Raw genomic sequence first — 21,379 nt, forward strand, 5'->3', positions numbered from 1 at the left:
CATGGTGGTTAACTAGCAGTAATTCCCCTTACCAGGCAGCTTGCTACTTGCTTAGTGAGAAACTTGCCTCAATGCCCTGCAGATGCAGCAAGTTGCTCCTGATGTCACAATAGGCCTTTCTGGACTTTTCGTGCCATTCTACCACAAATCTTGCCAGAGCTTACGTCATTTGGTCCCCCGTAAGATTCCATCCATTGAATCACGGAACTGTTAAAGTGCAGAAGAAAGTCTTTTGGGCCATCATGTCTGTATCTGCTCTCCAAATGGCAGCATTACTTAATACCACTCACTCTTCCCTTTTCCATAACCCTGTACATAATTTATATGAAAATTAACTATTTAATGCTCTCTTGAATGTCAAAGAAAAACACTAATCCCATCCAAAATAAAAATATAAAGGTATAACTGAGAACCTAAGTAAAAAGAGCAAACTAGAGTACTTAAGGAGTTTGGAATATGTAGAAATTCATCATGGAATGATAATATATTTAAATAATAAACACACATGGTAGGTTGAATGCACACAGGTGTCAAATCAAACCTGACTGCCTTAGAAAGTGGTGATTATAAGGTTCAACTGTCAATCTCCATCACAGTCTTGAACTCATTGATGTTGTGATGCTTAGTCACCAGTTAGCTGGGAAAAGATGAAATAATTATAAAGGGAGAGCACTTTGAATAGGAAGGATGAGACATTGAGCTTCTGTCCAACTGATCTCCATAGTAACAGTTAGAACTGTAAAGCCTGCAAGCAAAGGATGGAATGTAAAAGTGATAACAAAGATATGTTAATTCTATCTTAATATACAACAGTATGGTAACAGAGGTGCAGCAAGAAAGTCAGTAAAACTGGCCACAAATAAAGGTGTCTCATTCTAATGCATTTTGTAAGGATGGAAACACTCCAGCAACGCATTAACAGAAGATCTTTTCACATTTGTCTATTTCTTTTTAATTGCTAGTTTCCACAATAATAGAAATTGTTAGCATAAAGGTAACAAAACCAAGGTGGGTAGATAGCATAAAGATACAGATCTGCCACAATCTAAATGAACAGGCGAACAAGGGGCTAAATGACATATCATTTTGCTATAAAAGGTTTTGTATATAATAACTGGTTTATAAGTATTTTTGTGGGATAACAAGGTGTCGAGCTGGATGAACACAGCAGGCCAAGCAGCACCAGAGGAGCAGGAAAGCTGATGTTTCAGGTCTGGACCCTTCTTCATTTTTTTGTTGAAAGGCCCAGACCCGAAACGTCAGCTTTCCTGCTCCGCTGATGCTGCTTGGCCTGCTGTGTTCATCCAGCTCTACACCTTGTTACCCCTACATAAGTATTTTTGTGAAGTTTTACCAATTGTTTTACAAGATTGGGACAATTGACAAAATTATGAAGTCAAATTAAAAGAAAAGTTGCATACTCTTTGGGTTTAATATAGCAGAGGACATTGTACAGTTCAACTTTGAATTCTGTTTCCTTTCACCTTAGGGAAAACAGTATTGATGAAAAATAGGACAACACAGTGTGGAGCTGGAGGAACATGGCAGGTCAGGCAGCATCAGATGAGTAGGAAAGTCAAGGTTTTGGGTTGGGACCCTTCTTCAGAAATGAGGAGGGGGAAAGGAGCTGAGAAATAAATAGAGAGACAAGGGGTGGGGCTGGGGAAAGGTAGGTGGGATGGTGATAGGTGAGTGCAGGTGGGGAATGGTGGGGATTGGTCAGTGGGATGGGTGGTGCGGATAGATGGGAGAGAAGATGGACAGGTTGTGAAAGGTCCAGGAGGTGGAGATGAGAGGGAGAGTTGGACATGGGATGAGGCCGGGGTTGTGGAGATTTTAAAACTCGTTAATTCTACACAGTTTGATTAAACAGAATGTCTTGCTAAGCCATTTCAAAGTCAGCCACACCACTGTAGAGCTGGAGCCAGATGTATGCCACACCACGTGTAGATAACACATTTTCCTTCATGAGGAACATCAGGTAAGAAGATAGATTTTTACCACAATAGTTTCATGCTGACTATTAGACTGACTTTTAATTCTTGGCTTATCAGTTTAAATCAAATTTAATTTGCAGTAGAGGGATTTGAACCCCCGAACAACAGTTTGGGTCCCTGGACTCCTCCTCTTCCTCCTCCTCCTCCTATCTTCTTACATAGCTCAGTGTCATATTCTGATTTATTATGGCCCTGTAAAGCTCCATGGTTGTTTCGTTATGTTAAATGCACTATATGAATATAAATTGTTGATTCATAGAGAGTACTCACTGCTGGCTGCCAATGCACTCAGCACTGGGTAAAGTAGAGTATGCTCAAAGCATGCAATTCAGACAGGCTGCTCCACTAATAGGAGACTTGCATTCACTAGAAGGGAGCAGTGGCTGACCCCTTGTCCTGGCACGAGCTGTAATTGGAGCTGCACACATATTATACCAGGGAAGCAAGAGGTTCATTGACACTGCTTATAATCATAATGCTAGAAGTTAACAGGAATAAAAGAGAGTACGTTGGAGATAGGAAGGCATTGAGAGAAACTCTCAGAAGTGAATGGGTGTATGTGAATGTGGAGGCTATTGACTTCAAGCATTGGATCCAGAGTTCGAAAAGCAATGCTGTAAAGATTTCAGTGACCGCACGTGGATAGCCAAGCTAAATGAATGCATCTTCAAAGGCTATCTCCTCCCTAAAACAGCATCGATGTCTCTAACCATTCATTGCACCACACCCCCACCATTAACTCATCAGGACAGCAGTAATAGGCCTTAACAGTCAGATACTCTCACACACTGCAATGATGCCAGGCTTACACTGGGATTCTGAAACCTGAGCTGGAAACACCATTCCTCCAGTTTCCATAACAAAACCAAAACACTACTATGCAGCTGAATCTTTCAGCCAGAATATTTGAAACAGCTGAGGGAAAGCTGATGCAGATGTTAAACCCCAAACATTCAACCATTCACCATTTTAACAAAACAATGTTTCTAATCTGATGAGGGAGTCCGCAGAGCTGTCAGTAACAGGGAAGTGCTTGTCGTGTGTGGGCCCATATGATCGTGTTCTTCTCGATATAGAATCATAGACACAGTGTGGAAAAAGCCCTTTCAGTCAATCAAGTCTGCACCAACCCTCTGAAGAGCATTCTACCAAGACCAAGGCCCCAACCCTATCACCGTACTGTGCACACCCACCCCCCTGCCCCCATTTCCCATGGCTCATCCACCTAGCCTGCACATGTCTGGACACTACAGGGCAATTTAGCATGACCAGTCCACCCAACTGCATATCTTTGGATGTGGGAGGAAAATGTGCGCCCAGGGAAAACCCACACAGATGTGGGGAGAAGGTGTAAACTCGACACAGATGCTGTGAGACACCAGTACTAACCACTGAGCTACCGTGCCAAATGTCTGGAGTTTCGACAATAAAAGGCAATGCAGGATTCTGAGGATGCTTAACACAATTGGCATTGAGAAGATGACTGCCCTGACTAGAGAGTCTAGAGCTGTGGGGCATTGCCTGAGGATAAGGGGGTGATTTTTCAGAGATCATAGTGCAGAAACATAGAATAATCACACAAAGAATGAAGTCATGTGGCCAATCATGTTTCTGGCTCACTGGAAAAGCACCTCACTTGTTCTGCTTCACTCACCCATTCCCTCAGCTCAACACTTTTTTTGTCTTTGGATAATTGACCAATTCTCACCGAAGGCCTTGATTGAAACTGCCTCCATTTCACTCACAGACAGTACATTCCAAACCCTGAAAATCAGTCATTGTCTTAGTATATGGCATTGCAGACTCAAGGGTTGTATGGCCTACTCCTTCTCTGTTTCCCACTTTACTACTGCACCTCACTCTGTCCATAAATCATACCACCGAAGCCACCAGTTTACTGTAAATTACACATGCACACTGATCATCCCCTTTTTCTCCTCTAATTGTGTAGTAAAAGTTACTGCCATCCCCAATGTCCAGGTCAAACAGCCCTGCAGCCAGAAAATAATGCTGACTTTGCTTATGCAGTACATAGTCGCCAAGGGACTAAAAATAGACAAAATGGTTTTGGGCTGCATGTGAACACAAAAAAGAACTTTGAAAGTATAGAGTGTGAAGCAGCAGTATGGAAGACCAATTGGAATGTATAGCCAAGGAAACAAATGTTCAATTTTCCAAGTCGAGAGAAATTGAAGCTTCATCCAGGCTTGCACTGACGTTGAGGGGAGCTGCATTCACTAAATTGTGGTGCAAGTGCTTCCCTTTATTGGTAGTTTGTTCTCTTCACAATGAAGAACAGGGAATTTGTCCTCTGAGCTGGTTGGTTGAAAACTATAAAATTGCGGAAACCATCCATTCGTAAATAGATGCGGTTTAGCTTTAATGGCATGAGTTACCCACATTTGTTTTCTTAGTGTCTAAGGAGAAAAACGGAATTGGCACATGGAACAATAACATTAGCACCAACAAGTATGTCATCCGGTAAAAATATACTTTATATATACATTGTATATATGTTCAATGTACCTTGTATATATTCAATATACGTAGACTGCATGTAAATAAAGCTAGTTCAAGCATGAAAAGTGAAGACAAACAGAATATGGCCCTCATCATTTATTGGCCTTGGATCCGTTGGTGCTATTGTTTAGAATGAGATTGATTGCACTGTGTTATTACCTTGCAACTATCATTCAGGAATGAGTGATTCTGGGTCACTTTAATACTGAGCAATGGAACATAAAAGTGAGAACAGTATCTACAAGATGTTGCCCACCTAACACTTCCTTGATTGCATTAAAAAGCTGTCACGAGGTTTTGATCTTTTTGTCCCAAAAATGTTTAGCCGATGAATTATGTTTTAAGTCTTGTGATTTAAGATAATATTAATTTCCATAGGTTAAAGCCTGAGATTTGCAGATGGTTTTTGACTTTAATTCCAGCATGACTGGAAAGATTTATCAACTATTTTCCAAATTTCACATAGACCTGAAATCCACAACAAAAGCTAATCTGTTATATTGGGCTTGACCCTGGGTATATAACACCTTGGGAGAAGGGACAGCTATTTGATTGAAAGGTTTATAGATGAATCCTTGAACAGAGAAAGAATGGAGGCATCACCATTCCACTTCCTGTGAAAGCATGGAATGACTGGAAATAAAAGAGATATTTGGTTTTGTTCCTGCCAATCTGTGGTTTGGTGGCACTTGAACCAGTTACTGGATTCTGGAGAGAACCTCATTAACAAGAATGAAATCTGCTGGACCTGTGAATCAAACCTCCACTGGGATTGATCTCTGCTTCTGACAGCGTCCAACTGGGAGTTAAAGGCAGTTTTAAATAGACTGAGAATGTATGCCTGGTGAAATTTTGCAAGCCAGAACTGGTGATACCAAAATTAAGTAAAAATAAGGTTAAGGCCTTTTTTTTCCGGGGAGAGGACTGAATTTGAGCGAACAAAGTGACTTTTGATTATAATTGTACCTGCTGCCTGTAAAATAAGACTGTTTCATGATATTTTACTAGACAAACTGAGTTAAGTGTTTTTTTCTGTTTCCAGTGATGCACTAAAGAAGTGCATATGGGGGAAATGTGGAAAAAATGCAAAATCTGGCACAGATCAAAAATGGTTGATTGTTACAAGCTCATAAAACATAATATCCAAATGATTTCTCAGAAATACCAAAAAGATTCTATTTTTTTCTAGCTTTTACTTTAACACACCTCAAAAACAGTGCAAATTAAACATTAATTAACTAGCAACTGACAGTTCGCATGATGCATACTTAAAATAGTCAACACAAAATAATGTTTCTTACACAAGCGCAGACATTGATGTCATTTACTGTGCAGTTCCAAATTTGCTATTCTATATTAACAAAACAAAGACCAGGAGTCCTATCTGGTAGCATTTTTCATCTTCAAGTTTGATAGATGCAATTATCATCAGCATGGCTCACGATGACCCTTCTCTCCCTTTGGGCCATGTAAGTCCTGACGGGGAAGATTTCTAGAGTTCCTTTACAACCAAGAAACCAATAACTTCTCAGTATACAGTTTGGTTACTTCTGAGAAAACCCTCAGCTCTTCTGCATCTCCAAGCTACTCATAAAGCTTTCAGGGTTTAGACTTTTGTTACCCACTTGCATGTTGCCTCTGAGAACTCCTCTAGCCTTTTCTGTCAAACAGAACAATGGAACTTTGCCTGTGAGTGATGTTCTCCTTCTCCTCACAAAAACTTTCTGCGTTCTGCCTTCTGTTTATGTACTGATCTCCTTTGTGTTTGCAGTTCTCCTTTGTGTTTGCGAGCCACATGGCATCTTCCTTAACCTCCTTCCTATTGGGATTTATGCAGTAACAATTAGTGAGAGCTTTACTCAAAGAATAGTCTCCAATTATATGCATAAGGAACCCTGTCATAGTGATGTCAGATCAAATGGAAGTAGGATCCAAGTAGGGTACCAAAGATGTCTTCCTTTACCATCCTTTACACATAGTAATGTTCAATAAAGTTTTTTAATGTTCACTCATCTGAGTGTAGACCTGATGTTGCAATAGTATTGGTTCCTGATAAAGGATGACCAGGTCACATAGACCAGTGTTACTCATTAATCAAGAAAATTACCTTGGGATAAAACATTTAAAGCTCCTCTTCAAATGCTCTTAAAAACAATTAAAGATACAACAGATCTTTTAAAGAATTTCCTTGTCAAATTTGTCACTATTGTTATTTCACCAGTGTGGTTGGAATTTAGTCAACGCAGGTAGGCTCCTGATATAAAAGACTTGGAAAGTGTAAGGAAGTCACCCTACTAGTACAGGTTGGGTATCTTTTATTCACACGTCAGAAAACCAAACATTTTTTGAGAAAGCACCCTTACCAAACAGGTAAACCCAAACATATACAAAAGACTGAAACTCCAACATCCAGGACTTTACTTAGAAGGAGGAAACTAGGGGATAAAACTACACTCTCCTGATCTTGGGAAAGTTATCGGTGCCTACAATTAACTCAGCTTCCCTCTTTGCAGATTCTGTCAGACCTGCTCACTAAGTAGTGTATCGGTCATCCCTTTCATCCAATGGGCTCCCAAGATGCAATGTAATGGCGCAGGCATTGGCTAGTAAACGGGAAGTTTTCCCCTCCCCTGTACGTTCTGGGGGGAAGAGGTCAACAATAAGCATTTCCATTGTGTGCATCCGGATGCTTATATTGTTCATAGCTTTTAACCTCAGAAGAATTGATACATACTTGCAATAGGAAACACTTTGTTGCTTTGAAGAAGATTTCTGCAGACATTTGTGAGGAGCTACTAAGAGCTTCAAAACACTGAAATACAAATGCTTTGCTTTTCCTGATTAAGTTCCACTCTAAAACTGCAGCAGTGCAGCCAGGGTCCAGAACACTGGTTTAATAAAAGTCACCCAAATAGGCATCGTCCAAAATGGAGTTGGGAATTTTATCTTTGTCTTGTTGGAGACAAGAGTCTGAATTTTCTCAGCTACAGCACAATGTGGGCAAAGGTGAGATACATAATGGGATCAGAAATACAAGCTTCTCAATGTCAAAAAAAAGCAGCCTGGTTTTATGAGAGATATAGTTGGAGTTAATGGTAGTTGTCTTTTCCCTAGGATGGGGGATTTCAAGACTAGGCGGCACATTTTTAAGGGGAGAGGAAGGAGATTTACAAAAGACATAAGAGGCAACTTTTTTACATAGAGGGGGATTCGTGTGTGGAATGAACCTTCTGAGGAAGTGGTGGATGTGGGTACAATTACAATGTTTAAAAGACATTTGGATAAGTACATGAGTAGAAAAGGTTTGGAAGGATGTGGGCCAGGAGCAGGCAGTTGGGACTAGTTTAGTTTGAGATTATGTTTGCCATGGACTGGTTGGACTGAAGGGTCTGTTTCCATGCTGTATGACTCTATGACTCTACGAGATGAAAATCTCACTTAGTCAGAGGTGAGAGGCACATTTGTATGCATTAACATCTCATTATTACCCATATTTGCCTCATTTATATGTGGTTTGCTATTCTCTCATTCAGAGGAGAGAAACCAGAGGATGACATTTCAACCTGCAAGTCACAGCTGGTACCTAACAGATCCAGCTCAGCATTTGCTCCTCCAAGCCTCCATCTTGTTGGTAGTCCCCAACAGTGCACAGAAAGCCACAACCTGTATCCCCACTACCCATCCACCCATGTGGACCCGACATGTACCAACCTCACCACATCATCATGACACATCCACAACTTACTTAGAATACAGTTTCCCATTTCAATGCTGAGCATGAGAGTGCATTGCATTGTAATAGTGTTGCCGGGCAGCTATGTGTGCAGGAACAGGCAACTGTTCCATGCATTGGCGTATTTCACAAAACAATATCCATATTTCAAATTAGGCAAAAGATATTCAGACATTTACATTTATTGTAAACCCATAATTTAGCACCAACACCAGTTTCTACCTTTCCATTATGGATCCTTTCCTTGTCAATAAGCCAGCCCCCTTGCTGGGGAAGAACCCAACTCCAACACAAACTTCAGTGAGCATATCACGTGCTCTCAATCAACTCTGGAGCTGTTTACCCTTAAACGTATCAGCATTTTTCAGACTGATGGATTCCCTCTCCTTTATGGGAATGTTATATCAATGCAAGGGTACATAACTAAAATTCACAATTTCAGATTTCTCGCTGTTACATATCAAGACATTCTCCTTGAAGAGGGAACAAGCTAATGTTTTCAGCTTGGTGGCTCTTCATCAGAGCAATGAAACGTTAGCTTGCTCTCTCTCCATGCGTGCAGCCTGACCTGCTGTGATTTCCAGCATTTTTTTTTGTTTTCAGTGCAGATTGCAGCATATGCAGTAATTTACTCCTAAGACATCCTTCTTCTCAAGTCTTCAACATTCATTCATTGTAGTCAAACAGTCTGATCAATCAGTAGATGCTAGTCATCACCTAAACTTGAGAGATTTATTTCCTCTCTCCAGCATCTACTTTAAACCAGCCAAATCTATTCTAAGCATTTTTTTTCACTTATTGTAGAGTGTACATTATCCCACAGAGACTGATTATCTACATAATATTCTATGGTGTTTGTTGTTTTGGTCCCGTTTACAGATAGCATTTTCACCAAGATTTCGACAAATAAAACACCATGTCAACTGGATCAGTAGAGCCAGAGTTTCAATGGCTACTGTGCTTTTCATTACTCTTTTCTTCTTTGCCTCCTGCCAAAGGGCAAACATTTCCATTTTCTCCCACAGGAAATGTCGCAATTCTTTCTGCACTAGAAAATCCATTACCAATATTTCCACAGAAAATGATTAATGTCATTTTATTAGAATCACCCAAAGCTGAGAACTTCAGTATATACTTCTTATTGGTGGCACGGTGACTCAGTGGTTAGCACTGCTGCCTCATAGCACCAGGGACCTGGGTTTGATTCCAGCCATAATCAACAGTCTGTGTGGAGTTTGCACCTTCTACCTGTCTCCGGTAAGTTTCCTCCAGGTGCTCCAGTTTCCTCCCACAATCCAAAGATGTGCAGGTTAGGTGGATTGACAATGCTAAATTGCCCATAGTGTCTAGGGATGTGAAAGTTAGGTGGATTAGCCATGGGAAATGCAGGATCACAGGGATGGGGTGGGTCTAGGTGGAATATTCTTTGAGGGGGGGCCAATGTCGAATGGGTGGGCCAAATGGCCTGATTCCACATTGCATTCTATAATTCTCTATTTTAAATTTTTTACAAGTTTTATTTGCTTATAAGATATCCTCCACCTTTGGACTTTACATGACCAGATTAATTCCAGCTTCTCAAACTTGTGTTTGTTCTAGAGTATGTGTCCAATCGATTGAGCTGTCCACTGAGATTCCATCTGCACTTCCATCTCATTTTTGGTGGTGGCCCTGTCTTTCTGCCCAGAACTGGTATGACTAATCACAATAGGATCGATACTTTCTCTGAAAGACTCCGTGTAGAGTGAAATTTAATTCCTCCTGCTTAACCTAAAAGCCCATATATTTTGAAGCTTCAGAAGTCTGAATGCCATTTTTGAGTTCTTTGCTATTTCGATTGACAATCTTTTCTTCCAAAGAATTTGGTGCCTTCCATGAAATTTCATAGACATCCGTCACAAACAATTGAAGATTTTCTATGGTAATTCTAATAGAAAACATTGCTAGGTCTGACTTCAGTGATAATGGGAACTGCAGATGCTGTAGAATCCAAGATAACAAAGTGTGGAGCTAGATGAACACAGCTCCACACTTTGTTATCTAGGTCTGACTTCAGTTCTGAATGCCCTGCCATTAACAGAAGTGTCATTGCTGAAAAATACTACAGTCAAGAAGCAAGATAATAAAATGTGAGGCTGGATGAACACAGCAGGCCAAGCAGCATCTCAGGAGCACAAAAGCTGACGTTACGGGCCAAGGGTCTAGGCCCGAAACGTCAGCTTTTGTGCTCCTGAGATGCTGCTTGGCCTGCTGTGTTCACCCAGCCTCACATTTTATTATCTTGGAATTCTCCAGCATCTGCAGTTCCCATTATCTCTCACAGTCAAGAAGCACCATTTTTAACCCAGAAATGCTTTATACAATTTCTGATCTTCCCTTCTATTCCTGGTGCTTCCTTCAGGGACTGTAAGATTAGGACTCTTTCAGCCATAAGATGGTCCTGAAGGAACTTTGCTTTGATATCTACGGAGTTAGAATTAAAAAGAAGAGCTCAAATAACTATCAAAATTACTTTCCCAGCTGTTTGAAAAGTCTATCCTTATTTTGCATTCCCCTAATTGTTCGTCAAAGCCCCTCACTACCAAACTAGCTTTGGGCTATAGGTCCCACATAGTAGGATGTTTTCCAGACGGATGGCAAAGTAGGTTTCATTCTCTCCAGTTCTATCACCCTATCATCCATAATACAAGCACCTCTCAATAATGGGGACATCTACTTTTATCTGTTGTCTGGGAGGACTTTCCATTCTTCTATGCTATCTGGTCACTTTGCCCAGCTGCAGGCTCTTCTGTCATGTTGAGATCTGAATGGATTACTCCAACCAAGCTGTTTGTTTGGTAGAAGTCCTTTTCATTGTATGCGACATTTTCCTCCTAAATGCATCTTCTAAATCCATAATGGGATTGTTTTCTAGTTCACCACTTTTTATACCTCTGCTGCCAATCCATGGCCCTCATTTCTTGTCCCTTATCTTGGACATGTAGCTACTTTTTATATTTTTTCATTGACTTGCCACCATTTCCCACTATCATGGTCACTCTTGAATCATCTGACTCTGCTGGTTGGTAAACTACCCAACTGCCCATGAACCTACTTTCAACAAATGATCCCCAGATGAGACCATTTTCTCATGTTATCCTTAGTCAGTATACCTATTAGAAAGTATTTCCTAAGGTCTTATATCTTGCTCCTTTACTTCCAAGTTGTAGAACTCATGGATATGCTAAGTACATGGTGCTTCATCATCATCTTCTCGCGTATTCTTGTAGTTCAAAAATTCATACGTCACCCCAGTACTCATGAGGAAGGTATCGTTGTGGTCTGATTCCAGTGGAAGTTTTGCTGTTATGTCCAGTAGCTTTTCCTGCCCCTTTCTATTCCTTGTGTCCTTTGTTATGGTAAACCATGTCACCAGATCTGAAATTACCTCTGGATTGTTTGATGCAATGTCTCAACATTATTGTTCCGATGCCTCAGCTTTAATTAACATGTTTCTATAAGTGTATTAAGGCAGGTGCAAGACAAAGGAGATGGTAGTTTTTGCTTCTAATGTTGGAGGATTGTCCTGCACTATTGAAAATAGTTTTGGGTTCTGACTGCATACTAATTGGTGTAGACTATACCCATCCCCAACCATCTATGATGAATTTTTGCATGTGCAGCCCACATCAGTGCCATTTGTATCTTACCATCTAGTTGATCTGCTAGTATTTTGTGCAGTTTCAATTATTGCATAGCTATTTTCACAGTCATGATGAATGGACTTTCAACAATCTGAATTACTATAAAACTAATTTTTCACATAACCTAAAATTCATAATTTGCAAATTCACTTCCAACATCCACTCAGAAATTTGTTTGATCAACCAAGGTCTGTGTTGACCAACTTTTCAATGACTTTGTTCACAATAGTCTGTCTGTCTATATTGCAATAATAGATATGCTAAACCTGGTCACTATATCTAAAAAAGTGCAATGGATAAACATTTGGTTATTCATCCCATGTCTTCAGATCCACAGCTAACACTTTACTAAATTCCTGGGCTAAAGGAACACTCACAACTGAGCATAGTGTTCAATGTTTAATACATACAACACATTGCAACGTAAACAGTTCTACAAGGAATTTATGCTCTTCATCCATAACTCTAGCATCTTTTAACAGTAGCTTTCTTTTTTTTGAGAGGAGGCATGAGCAACTGGTTTGCACATTTCCATATAATCCTCTTCTCATCAGCCAGACTCCATTTTGCAGAGTCAATAATACTCTTGGATGTCTTCATAAGCAATACCTGATTTCCTCATTGGAATACAATAACGTCTGGATCATGTGAATTGTAGGTTTACCACTTTACTGAATACAAGTATTTTATAATTCATGTGTGAATTCAATTTTGCTTTATTCAAATCAAAATTTATAATTTATATGACTGCCTTTGAAATGATGCAGTCCTGCAATTTCACAGGGAGAAGCACTCTCCTCAAAGATGGTAAAAAAAACAAACACACAAATTAAAAGCAGGGAGAACTTACATATTCTTTGATCATACTTTACTTTGCTTTGGCCAGAGTTTCCAAATAATAATTTGTCCTATCAATACCAAACAATGTTGTGTTGCAACACCTATCCAGTTCAGTACATTGGAATGAATCAGTAACAATGAAAATCATGGGTGGATTTACATTCTCAGCCACTCACAATTTTCACTTGTTATTCATGATATTCACCCTTAACTGACGGAACAGAAACACATACCCAAGTCAGGATGGCGAGTGGCTTGGAGGGGAACTTATAGGTGGTGGTGTTCTCATGTATCTGCTGCCCTTGTCCTTCCAAGTGTGAGTGATTGTGGGTTTGACAGGTAATGTCTGAGGAACCTTTGTGAATTTCTGCAGTCCATCTTGTAGAGATAGTGCACACTACTGCCGTTAAGAGACAGTGGTAGAGTGAGTGGATGTGGATGTGGTGCCAATCAAGTGGACTGCTTTGTCATGCTTTTTGACTGTTGTTGAAGCTACATCCATCCAGGGAAGTGGGGAGTATTCCATCAGATTTCTGACTTGTGCCTTATAGATGGGAGTCTGTTGCTCACTATAAATTGGTTATTGCTTCAAGATTCCTAGTTTCTGGCCTGCTGTTGTCGTCACAGTATTTATATGGCAAGTCCAGTTCAGATGCTGGTATAAATTGCCCTGAAGCCTCATGCAATCCTCCTCATCACTCACACACCCACCTACTTTGTGTCATCAGTTTTCTGAAAATCCAAATATATTATTACATTCACTAATTCGTCCTCACTATTCCACTAAATGCATCCACAAAAGACTCAAACAGGCTTGTCTAACATGATTTCCTCTTCAGTAATCTATGTCTACTTTATGTAACCCTGATGGTATTTTCTAAGTGCCCTGTCACCTTATCCTTTATCATAGATTCCAGTATTTTCCTACTGCTGATGTTGTGCTAATTAGTCTATAAGTTGCGGTTGTTTCTCTCCCTTCTGTTGTAAACAGTGGGGTTATATTTGAAATCTTCCAGTCTGCTGTAATTGTTCTAGAATTGACAGAACTTTAAAAGATGACAACCAACATATCCACTATTTCCTTGAACAAAAACAAAGTTGCTGGAAAAGCTCAGCGGGTCTGGCAGCATCAGTGGAGGAGAAAACAGAGTTAACGTTTCGGGTCCAGTGACCCTTGCTCAGAACTTTCTTTTGGTCACTATTTCCTTGCCCATTTCCTTTAATACTGCATCATAAATGGGAAAACAAGGAAATCGCAGAGGAGTTAAAAAGATATTTGCAACACCCTTTACAGTGGAAGATACTTTGCACATCCCAGTAATACTAAATAATTGTGGAAGAATTAAGTAACATCATCATCTTCAGAGAAGTAGTATTAGAAAATTTAATGGGGCAAGAGGCAGAGAAGTCCTCTGGGCTTGATGACTTGTATTATAGGATCTTAAAAAAAGATATCCAAAGAGGTAGAGGATGCACGCACTGGTTGTCGTTTTGCAAACACCCTTTGAATATGGAGAAGTATCAGGGGTTTCAAATCAATGGAACTGAACAAGGTGCTGGCGAGAACACATTTAGAGTACTGTGAGCAGTTTTGGTTCTCTTTTTGTCAAGAAAGATCATTTCCTGGTAGATAGTTTGGAGAAGGTTCATGAGGAGGATCTCTGGTATGGAGAAATTGTCTTATGAGCAAAGGCTAAACAGATTGGGGTTCACAGGCATTTAGAAGAATGAGAGATGATCTCATTGAAACATATAGGATTCTTAAGGGACTTGACAGGATAAGTGCTGAGAAGATTTTTCCCCTCATGGGAGAGTCTGGTATGAGAAGGCAGTGACTCAGCACAAATTGGCGCTAATTTAAGACTGAGGTGAGGAAGAGTTTCTCCTCTCAGAGGGTTGTGAGTCTTTGGAACTCCTTCGCACAGAGAGCTGCGGAAGAGAGTTCTTGTGTATATTTAAGGTTGAGATAGATAGATTCTTGATCAGTGGGGAAATCAAGGGTTATGTGGAAATGGGAATGAAGATGAATTTGAGAAATGTCAGATCAGCCATGACCCTAGTGAATGGCAGGACAGGTTTGAGGAGCCAAACAGCCTATTCCTGTTCCTATTTCTTATGTAAACCATCATACCCTAGGGATTTATTAGCTTTCAGTCTCATTAATTTCTCCAGCACCTCTTTTTAAACTGATACTAGTTTACTTGAATTCTTCCTTCCTAAAAGGCCTTTGCCGCCCTAGCATTTCTTGGAAATTATTTGTGCAAAGGCAGAAGTGGTTGTGTAATTAGAAAGCATCAGAGGAGCAGAAAAGTTGATGTTTTGGGTCAGGACCCAAACAGAAACATCAACTTTCCTGCCCCTCTGATGTTGCTTGGCCTGCTGTGTTCCTCCTGCTCCACACTGTGTTATCTCTGACTCCAGCATCTGCAGTTCTTACTGTCTCCCAGTTGTGTAATTATTGGAAAGGATTCTGCGAGATAGTATTTACGATATGATTTATGATATGATAGTATGTATGATTATGGGCCCAACACCTCAGGAAGGACATACTGGTGCTGGAGCGTGTCCAGCGGAGATTCACACAGATGATCCCTGGAATGGCAGGTTTAATGTACAATGAATGGCTAAGGATCCTGGGATTAATTAATTCATTCATTCATTCATTAGAGTTTAGAAGGTTGAGGGGAGATCCAGTAGAAACTTACAAGATAATGCATGGCTTAGAAAGGGTGGACGCTGGGAAGTTGTTTCCATTAGGTGGGGAGACTAGGACCCATGGGCACAGCCTTAGAATTAGAGGGGGTAAATTTAGAACGGAAATGAGGAGACATTTCTTCAGCCAGAGAGTGGTGGGCTTGTGGAATTCATTGCCACGGAGCGTAGTGGAGGCCAGGACGTTAAATGCCTTCAAGGCAGAGATTGATAAATTCTTGATCTCACAAGGAATCAAGGGCTACGGGAACAGAGCAGGGAAGTGGAGTTGAAATGCCCATCAGTGATGATTAAATGGCGGAGTGGACTCAATGAGCCAAATGGCCTTACTTCCATTCCTATGTCTTATGGTCTTATGATTATTTGGAAAAGAACGATTTGATTAGAAATAGTCAGCATGGCTTCGTGAGGGGCAGGTCATGCCTCACAAGCCTTATTGAATTCTTTGGGGATGTGACAAAACACATCGGTGAAGTTAGAGCAATGGATGTGGTGTGTATGGATTTTAGCAAGGTATTTGATAAGATTCCACATGGTAGGCTCATTCAGAAAGTAAGGAGGCATGAGATTCAGGGAAATTTGGCTGTCTGGACACAAAACTGGCTGTCCAATAGAAGACAGAGAGTGGTAGTAGATGGAAAGTATTCAGCCTGGAACTCGGTGACCAGTAGTGCTCTGCAAGTATCTGTTCTGGAACCTCTGCTCTTTGTGATCTTTATAAATGACTTGGATGAGGAAGTGGAAGGACGGGTAAGTTTGCCGATGACACAAAGGTTGGAGGAGTTGTGGACAGTGTAGAGAGTTGTTGTGGGCTGCAATGGGACATTGACAGGATGCAGAGCTGGGCAAAGAAGTGGCAGATGGAATTCAACCCAGAAAAATGTGAAGTAATTCATTTCGCAAGGTTGAATTTGAATGGAGAATACAGGGTTAATGACAGGATTCTCAGCAGTGTGGAGAAACAGAGGGATCTTGGCGTCCAAGCCTGCTGATCTCTCAAAGTTGCTACCCAAGTTGATAGGGTCGTAAAGAAAGCGTATGATGCGTTGGCTTTCATTGGCAGGGGAATTGAGTTTAAGAGCTGTGAGGTTATGCTGCAGCTCTATAAAATGCTGGTTAGACCACACTTCATATATTGTGTTCAGTTCTGGTGACCTCATTATAGGAAAGATGTGGAAGCTTTAGAGAGGGTGCAGAGGAGGTTTACCAGGATGTTGCCTGGACTGGAGGACAGGTCTTATGAAGAAAGGTTTAGGGAGCTAGGGCATATTTCATTGAGAGTGGATAGTCAGGGACTTTTTCCCAGGGCAGAAATGACTATTATGAGGGAGCATAATTTGAAGGCAATTGGAGGAAGATATGGGGGGGGATGTCAGAGGTAGGTTCTTTACAGAGAGAGTGGTGGGCCTGTGGAAGGTGCTGCCAGAAGTGGTAGTGGAGTCAGGTACTTTACAGACATTTAAGCGACTCATGGATAGGCACATGGAGGATTCTAAAATGTAGGATATGCAGGGTAGTTTGATCTTAGTAGGATAATAGGTTGGCACAGCATCGTGGGCTGAAGGGGCTGTGCAGTGCTGTACTGTTCTAGGTTTATGTTCTATGTACTCTTCCATGCCCTCAGGTGAATTATTCTCCTGCTTCAGATTAAAAGGAGCCTACAATTGCCTTCGCTAATCATTTCCTTTTTTACATATTTACAGAAACTGTTATAGTCATTTACACACCAGCTGACGTTAAAGTTTTCTGTAATTTGTTTTGATGACCTCCAAGGACCATATTTAGTAGCTGCTTCCAGAAACAGAAGTCACTCAATGTGGGCAGATGTTCCCAGCAGCTGTACAACCATGGGAAGCAAGCGGCTTTGAGGTGACATTGATAGTGGGAACTGCAGATGCTGGAGAATCCAAGATAACAAAGTGTGAAGCTGGATGAACACAGCAGGCCAAGCAGCATCTCAGGAGCACAAAAGCTGATGTTTCGGGCCTAGACCCTTCATCAGAGAGGGCGATGGGGTGAGGGTTCTGGAATAAATAGGGAGAGAGGGGGAGGCGGACTGAAGATGGAGAGAAAAGAAGATAGGTGGAAAGGAGAGTATAGGTGGGGAGGTAGGGAGGGGATAGGTCAGTCCAGGGAAGACGGACAGGTCAAGGAGGTGGTTTGAGGTTAGTAGGTAGGAAATAGAGGTGCAGCTTGGGGTGGAAGGAAGGGATGGGTGAGAAGAAGAACAGGTTAGGGAGGCAGAGACAGGCTGGACTGGTTTTGGGATGCAGTGGGGGGAGGGGAAGAGCTGGGCTGGTTGTGTGGTGCAGTGGGGGGAGGGGACGAACTGGGCTGGTTTTGGGATGCGATGGGGGAAGGGGCGATTTTGAAGCTGGTTAAGTCATTCAGAAGGTCAGGAGGAATGGGATACAGGGGAACTTAGCTGTCTGGATACAGAATTGGCTGGCCAACAGAAGACAGTGAGTGATAGTAGAAGGAAAATATTCTGCCTGGAAGTCAGTGGTGAGTGGTGTTCCACAGGGCTCTGTCCTTGGGCCTCTACTGTTTGTAATTTTTATTAATGACTTGGATGAGGGGATTGAAGGATGGGTCAGCAAGTTTGCAGACGACACGAAGGTTGGAGGTGTCGTTGACAGTATAGAGGGCTGTTGTAGGCTGCAGCGGGACATTGACAGGATGCAGAGATGGGCTGAGAGGTGGCAGAAGGAGTTCAACCTGGATAAATGCGAGGTGATGCATTTTGGAAGGTCAAATTTGAAAGCTGAGTACAGGATTAAGGATAGGATTCTTAGCAGTGTGGAGGAACAGAGGGATCTTGGCGTGCAGATACATAGATCCCTTAAAATGGCCACCCAAGTGGACAGGGTTGTTAAGAAAGCATATGGTGTTTTGGCTTTCATTAGCAGGGGGATTGAGTTTAAGAGTCGTGAGATCTTGTTGCAGCTCTATAAAACTTTGGTGAGACCGCACTTGGAATACTGCGTCCAGTTCTGGTCGCCCTATTATAGGAAAGATGTGGATGCTTTGGAGAGGGTTCAGAGGAGGTTTACCAGGATGCTGCCTGGACTGGAGGGCTTACCTTATGAAGAGAGGTTGACTGAGCTCGGACTCTTTTCATTGAGGTATACAAGGTAATGAGAGGCATGGATAGAGTTGATAACCAGAGACTATTTCCCAGGCCAGAAAAGGCTAACACGAGGGGTCATAGTTTTAAGCTGGTTGGAGGAAAGTAGAGAGGGGCTGTCAGAGGCGGGTTCTTTACACAGAGTTGTGAGTGTATGGAATGCGTTGCCAGCAGCAGTTGTGGAAGCGAGGTCATTGGGGTCATTTAAGAGACTGCTGAACATGCATATGGTCACAGAAATTTGAGGGTGCATACATGAGGATCAATGGTCGGCACAACATCGTGGGCTGAAGGGCCTGTTCTGTGCTGTACTGTTCTATGTTCTATGTTCTATGATACCATTGGGCTGCAGAGTTCCCAAGCGGAATAGGAGTTGCTGTTCCTGCAACCTTCGGGTGGCATCATTGTGGCACTGCAGGAGGCCCATGATGGACATGTCATCTAAAGAATGGGAGGGGGAGTTGAAATGGTTCGCGACTGGGAGGTGCAGTTGTTTATTGCGAACCGAGCAGAGGTGTTCTGCAAAGCAGTCCCCAAGCCTCTGCTTGGTTTCCCCAATGTAGAGGAGGCCACACCGGGTACAATGGATACAGTATACCACATTGGCAGATGTGCAGGTGAACCTCTGCTTAATATGGAAAGTCATCTTGGGGCCTGGGATAGGAGTGAGGGGGCAAGTGTAGCATTTCCTACGGTTGCAGGAGAAGGTGCCTGGTGTGGTGGGGTTGGAGGGCCTTGTGGAGCAAATAAGGGAGTCACAGAGAGAGTGGTCTATCCGGAAAGCAGACAAGGGTGGGGATGGAAAAATGTCTTGGGTGGTGGGGTTGGATTGTAGATGGCGGAAGTGTCGGACAATGACGCGTTGTATCCGGAGGTTGGTGGGGTGGTGTGTGAGAACGAGGGGGTCCTCTTGGGGCATTGAGGTGACATTGCTTAAGATAACACATTGTGAAGCTGGAGGAGCACAGTGGGTCAGGCAGCATCAGAGGAGCAAGAAAATTGATGTTTCGGGTCAGAACCCTTCTTCAGAAATGAAGAGGGGCCCCGGCCCGAAACACCACCTTTCCTGCTCCTTTAATGCTGCTTGACCCGCTGTGCTCCTCCAGCTCCACACTTATCTCTGACTCCAGCATTAGCATTTCTTAGTATCTCCGACATTGCTGGGAAACCCCTTTTAGGTGTGGGGCATTTCAGAGTTGACAATCATTATCCATAAAGCAACATGATTGCAATCTATTGCATCCCCCTGCAGCAGGGAAGAAACCTACAGTCCTACTGAAGTCCTGCGACTGTTTTATTGTGTTATCCATCCCTTGAAACAATTCAGACAACTCCAACCAGAATGTTGCGAATGAATTTGCCCAGATATCCCAAAGTACCAACACAGTCAAATCACTATGAACACAAGGCAGTAGCAATGCAGAACAGTCCCAACTTTATTAGGGAAGAAGTTACAACAGTATTCCTTTGTAGTTGAAGCTATCTCCAATCCTATTCAGGTCCTTAAGTTTACAATATGTCCCATATTTCTTGTAGATTTGTGCAGTGACACTCTCTCTGTGAGACTGCAAAGTTGCTTTTGTTCTTCCTTTCGCTCTCCCAACGGTCAGCTGGTCTCTGTCTTTGGCTGTGCAGGTCTCTTCAGAAGGCCTGCAGGTAATACCTGTTTTTGTCTTAAAAAAATTCCAGAAAACCATCAAATAATTCTGGCCAATCATTTGGGTACCTCAGAGATAATGGGAACTGCAGATGCTGGAGAATCCGAGATAACAAAAAGTGTGGAGCTGGATGAACACAGCAGGGCCAGGCAGCATCTCAGGAGCACAAAAGCTGACGTTTCGGGCCTAGATCCTTCATCAGAGGAAGGGTCTAGGCCCGAAACGTCAGCTTTTGTGCTCCTAAGATACTGCTTGGCCTGCTGTGTTCATCCAGCTTCATACTTTGTTATTTGGGCAGCAGACCCCATTATCTTTCTGTCCAGTCCTTCTTTTGTTCGGTGGATACATTGTTGGGGGTACGGCTGTCCAGGACAACCCGCCTTTTATATTAGTATAATGTCATTGGCACCTAGCTACTGTGTTTGCACTGTGGCTAGTTTGTGGGTTTTGTAATTTCAGAGTTTCACTTGGCCAATGCATCCAGTACCCCTTGCTGTTTAGCCAAGTTTGCAATCTGTCTTAGCAGCAGGAGGCTACTACAGCTCTGATAAAGAATTAAAATCTTCAGTTGTCTCCAAGTACAGAGTCTCAGTGACCTCCTTCTTGCAATGGTGAATGGTAAGCTGGACAATTTTACAAGTAGACACAACCTCTTGCATGAGCCTTTATGGATGTGAGGGTGACATGACCATGTTCTGGCTGCTATAGCAGGTGCCAGATTTCTGGGAAGACAGCCTGAGTTAATCAAGTCATTGTAAAACAAGTGCTCAAAATGGTCTGGGCCCAAAACGTCAGCTTTTGTGCTCCTAAGATGCTGCTTGGCCTGCTGCGTTCATCCAGCTCTACACTTTGTTTGCTCAAAACACATGCGGGAAGGCAAGTGAACTTGCACCTTCAATCCCCAAACTCCAAGAAAATTCAGAGTCAACCAATCAGAAAAATTGACAAGTCTGTTTCTCCCTTTTATTTGCCTCTGATAGAGCTGATCTTGGGAACCTATGCTGTAAGCGACCAAACACTTCTGTACCAGTAATCGACCTGTACAAACATTTTAATGGCATACCTCTGGGGCAGATGGAACCTGAACTGGGACCTTCTGCCCTATAGAA

Source organism: Stegostoma tigrinum, chromosome 2 (assembly GCF_030684315.1).
Source record: "Stegostoma tigrinum isolate sSteTig4 chromosome 2, sSteTig4.hap1, whole genome shotgun sequence".
Lineage (NCBI taxonomy): Eukaryota > Metazoa > Chordata > Chondrichthyes > Orectolobiformes > Stegostomatidae > Stegostoma > Stegostoma tigrinum.